Here is a 5,631-nt window from a genome sequence, read left to right on the forward strand (position 1 = left end):
GAGAAAGCACCCTGTAATTACCCGTTATTTGCAATATTTAATTGAGATTTTAATTTTGGCATTTGGATTTCTTTGTCAGATGTGCCTCTTCCAGCCTCCGAGGCCAAACGATTGTTGGCCATTTATACATTGATTTGTTCATTTAGCTCCATGGCCATGTCCATGCATGCTGGCAAGGTCTGAGATACAACAGGGAGAACCCCGAGTGATGCTGCAGCAGCATGCAGCAACACCCAGCAGCACCAGCAATGCTCTGCATCAGCCCAAGGCCTGGACTGGGTCTTCTAACCCATCCCCATGCACCAATTCCTCACACTGACCTTACACAGAGCCGTTCTGAGCAGAGCATTTTTGCTTTCACAACTACTAAAGGTTTTGAACAGTAGAAAAAGCATCGAATTTAATTTTTAAAATGTCCCACTTTGCACAAGTTAGACAAACTTGCCTGTAAAACCCCGCACGAAGAGCATCTGTGCTCAAGCACACGGCAAACCAGGGAAATCTGCACCGACAAATACCTACAAACTGCTCTTCCCAAAAATGTGTGCAAAAAACCTGTCTGTTGAGGTGTGCAAAAACTTGCCCATTCAGGCAGCCTTTCTGTTGGAACAGGATCTGAAAGCTTTCCACTGGAGAGCTTGGGGTGGAGCAGAAACATGAAATCATCCATCGGAGATGGCTGCAAACGGGCCCAGCTCGAGGCAGGCTCATCCCTACCAAAAAGGCAGAGGGGTTGAGCACAATTATTGCACGTCTGCTACAGAAGTGCCACAGGAATTGCAATCAAAGCGTTTCGGTGCAGAAGGAAAACCACGCAGAAGTGCTGCAGCTTCAGAAGCACTGAGCAGCTCAGACAGCCCAGCAGCCCCTGAATTACCCAAATGGTTTGAAATCAACCGGCGATTTAAACACTTCCCTCCGCTGAAACAAAACAAAAGCCACCACAGGATCCATTCATCTTCCCTGCAATAAAAATGATGCATACCCGCAGCACTTGCTGAGATGGAGTTTGCTGTGATTATTCCCCTTCTCCCGCAGAGCCCCGTCTCCTGCTGCCCCCCCCCCCCCCCCACACACACAGATGCCATTCGGAAAGCAATCATTAGCTCAGGCAGCAGGGAATGCTTCCCATCCCACCATTTATCAGCTGCCTACGGAGAGGTGAGCCTCCTGCTTGAGATCATCTCCAAACACTGAAGGCACCTGCAGCCCCCAAAGGGAACTCCAGGCCAACTTCTGGATGGGGGCTGCATCCTCAGCATTGCAACTGTGCACCCCCAGCATTGCAATTGTGCACCCCCAGCATTGCAGGCATGCATTCATCCCCAGTATTGCAACTCTGCATCCCTTGAATTGCATGCATGCATCCCCAGCACTGCAACTGTGCATCCCCAGCATTGCATGCATGCATCCCCAGCTTTGCAGCTGTGCAACTCCATAGGCATGCTTCTTCATTCACGTGCAAGCTAAGAAGAAATACAGAGGAGAGAGTAATGTCTTGGCCTTAAAATCATGCTGGCACTGTGATGGCGGAGCAGGAGTTGAAGTCTTTCTGGCTAATTAATTAGTGCTGACAAAGGATAGTCCAAGTCAGTGCTAAATACGTGCCATGTGCAGGAACTGTTCCTCTCGGTGGCCCTAAATAATGGCTGCTTGAACTGAAGTCTACAGCCCACAGCCAACACTGCAGCCCAAAAGGAGTGGGGTAAGCAAAGCAAAGCTTGGGCTTGGGCAATGCTCAGCACACATAAGGGCTTCAGGGCTCCTTCCCACTGTTCCCTGAGCTGCCTTCTCCCCTGCAGATCCAACTCCCCTTCCCTCAGGGGACTTCCCCACCTCAGCACAGCACCCACTGCTCACGCACAGCCTGATCCCACTTCGTGCTTTGTTGCTAACATGGCCCACTGTATAAAAACCTATTGAGGCTTCATGGAAACACACTGCTTTGGAAACAATTCTGCTTGTACATCATACATTTTCCTGTCATTTTTATTCCCTTGGTATTTTATTACTGAGAGATATTTGCATGAAAATAGAATCTTTGTTTCATAAGAATTCATCTGCTTCTGCTATCCTGGTCCTGGAGGAATTTACGGTGAATGAACACTCTGTATTTCTCATGTTCTCACACGCACAAAAAAAATGCCAATTATTTAAATTATTGTATCTTCTGGAGGCTTAATTTCCCACCATGAATCTCCCATTCAATCAATGCCACTGCAACCTCGAGAACTGAATGGGGAGGAGAGCTAGGCAAGCAGCAGCTGCAGGAACACGGCGGTGTATTCGGGCCAGCCAAGCCTCCAGAAATGCTGGGCTTCCATCCTGGAGGGGACTGCCATGGGATTGGGGCTGTCAGAAGCATCAGGAGCCTTAAGTTGGGGCACCACGAGGAGGGGATTCACATCTGCCACCTGTCTGTCAGCACCAGAAAGTGCCCTTCCCCGAGGACACTGGGTCTGTGCCCCAGAGGGCAAGGGGTGGAAATGACTACGTTCATGCTTTTTCATCAGAACAAATTACTTTGGGGAGCCCGCCTGTAGCAGCGCGCTCCTCACGTCTCGGTCCTCAGAGCCTTAATCAAAATTTGCTTTGAGATGCTTTTCAAAACGTTCACAGAAATATTGTATTTTCCAGGGGCTATAGGAAGAATATTTGCAATTGAAAAAAGCAATAATGGCTTGGGAAAGTAACGTGATACAACTTCCAATTAAAATCTTTCACTTGAAAACCCAAGGACTTCATAAAGAGGAATCCAGGCTTCGTGGAGAGGAAATGAGGCTTTGGTTCCCGGAGCACATCCACACTGCAGGGCAGGGCTCTTCACCAGCCAGCCTCAGCCATCTTCCTCCTGCTCCTCCTCCTCCTCTTCCTCCTTCTCCTCCTCCTCCTCCTCCTCCTCCTCCTCCTCTTCCAGGCGCTGCTGAGGATGCAGGAGGAGCAGCACACCTGCACCGTGCAGCCATGGGACCCTTCCCCATCACACAAGGATTCACCTCACAAGACCTCCTCCTCCCAACTTTCAGCTGGATCCACAACGTCCCAGTCTGGCTGCTGAGCTCCTTGTTGGCTGTTCTGCCCTTATTCTGCTGCAGATGGGTTCCTCTACAACAAAAACAAGCTGTTCTTAAGACACAAACGCAGAGGCATTGATTCTTAGGCCAGAAATCCAAGTAAATCCCATGGAATCCTGAGTCTGGGATACTTCTGAACAGGCGTTTGGTTCCCTCCTCCTTACATAATTGAAACAAATGCATCCATTTAAATCTACACATCTTCCAAATTTTCTAATGCCTCCTGTAATTCATGCCAATCTTTTATCACTTGAAAAACAATCAGGTTCTTTACTCGCCTAATTCTGTTTTGCTTGCTCCCAGGCAATTTAGATCCTGAACCACCAGCTCGTGCACATGTTCATTAGCCTCATCCATTTAGCTGCTTGGGCAGCTGTGCTTTTTAATGGAGCTGAAAAAGCTGCATGAACGCTCCCGTCCAATGCAAGCTGTAGGGACGGAACCTGCAGGGTTTGCTCTGGCAGAAGCAGCTCTCCCAGAGGCAGGGAATGAGCAACAGAATGAGCTCTTCTGTTGGAGGCTGCAAATTCTCGGGCTTCCTGCTCGCATTTCCCCATCTCCTCGTGTCAGCTGATAAGAGGGAAAATCTCACTGCTGGCTAGAAACAAGTGCAATCTCACTGCACCGAAACAGGAACAAAGAGTAATCCAAAAGTACTTACAAAGGGGTTTTACAAGAGTTTCACAATTCTGGCAAATCTTAAGTGGAACGTGTCGAAAATAATCAGCGAAACAAACCTCCCTCTAACCACAAAGCAGCCAACTGCGAGCTGTGCCCTCAGCACGCGGGGATCAGGCTCTGCACTGCCCTTCCTGCACAGCTGCACTCCCGTTGTCCATCAGATCCCATTGCGCTGCTGGCTTTAGAACCCACCTTCACTGTGCTGGGAGGAATGAAGGGCCAGGAAACGCGTGGAGCTGCCTGCAACATCTTGCTGACTTGCAGATGGAGTCAAAGAGCCGAGCAGTCCCGCGGGGCCGCCTCCTGGTCTCCACTTGAATGAGACTGTGCAAACAGAAGGGCTAACAAACCCCAATTAGTGCTCAGGAGCATCTCCCAGCATGGCTCAACACGCAGGAGGCTGCTTAAACGGCTGTGGTGTAAACTAATGGTTAAAAGTCAGGTTCTGTTCTCATTCCTTCCAGATGAGCAGAATACGGCCGTGTCTGGTTTTCTCCCCAATAACCGAATTAAGCATAAAAACCAACTACAGAACTGCTCACGCTGCACAGGAAGACACGAGACTGAGCGCAATACAAAAAGCAGCTGGGCCATCGTTTGCTAACAGGCCAGAACTTCAGTACCCAAACAGATGCGTTCTGCTTTAGGAGGGCAGGAGATGCCTGTCCCACATCCAACTCCGCTGCAGGAGGGGTTTGAACAGTGTGGGATGCACCATCCAGCCTGGAGCACAGAGATGAGCTGGCAGCAACCTTCACCTTTCCAAAGGGCACTCCCTCATTATGCACCATTTCCAGCACTTTGCGGCACATCCTGGAGGACAGGGAGACCCGTGGCTGTTTGAGAGATAAGCTCTGAAAGCTCCAAATCTGCTGGGCCCACAAATTAGGATGAATTTACCACAAACCCCTGGAGGGACCCACACGTGGTGCTCATTGCTGGGGCAGCAGGAAAGGCTTTGTCAGAGCTCCTCTCTGCAGGGAGATCATCATAAGCAGAGATGCAAAACGTTTCTGCTTCTGGCAAAGCCGAGCACAGACCTGGGAGTTGATCAGACTGTAAAATCCATTATCTGGGTTTCGATGGTGTGTTGTTTCTGAGAGCGATTTCCAAGGGTGGAAATACCCACGTTTGTTTTGAAACACAGGGAAACGTGGCGTCACCAAATCGTTTGCCAGACACCCTTTGGAACAGATGGGATAATTTGCAAGCACAAACGTCTTCCCTGCGTATCACCCCACAGCTCAAGGTACCCCCATGGCTCTCAAGTTCCACTCTGCACATCCCTGCAGGAAGGGAAGCTGTCCCCTCCCGCTGCTGGTGATGCTGTTTCATTGCTCCAAAGAGAACGTATGAGCACACGAGCACCTGAAACAACGTGTGTGTAATCCACCAACAGACACACAAAGCCCTAGGAGCCTATCAGTGTGACAGCGATTTCCCCAGGGCTATCCAATTACAATACAATGAACTAGAGCTGCTAAAAACCTAACCAGGAGTGCATGTCTCCCTGATACAGAAATGAGCCTTAAGCCACAATTTAAAAGCCATGCATGCAAGGCAGAGATACGGGATGGCTTCTGAAGGGGAGAATGGAGTGGAGCCATGGAGCCGTGGAGCCAAGGGGCTGCAAAGCCCCAGGCACAGCACAAAGAGCACAGGGGGCTGCTCACAGCCCCTGCAGGGATGGGTCCCCGTGAAGCACTCATTAGCAGTATTACAGCCTTCCTATATAAATACATAATCACGTATTATATAATTATATAAATAGAGCGCTGCTGAAAGCCAGAACAAGCAGCAGGATGGGGAAAAGCACTTTCAGGTATGTGGGGACTTTTTGGAGCTCCCCCACTGCTGTTTGCAAACAGGTGCACCA

This window comes from Tetrao urogallus (assembly GCF_951394365.1).
Source record: "Tetrao urogallus genome assembly, chromosome: 23".
In the NCBI taxonomy this organism is placed as follows: domain Eukaryota; kingdom Metazoa; phylum Chordata; class Aves; order Galliformes; family Phasianidae; genus Tetrao; species Tetrao urogallus.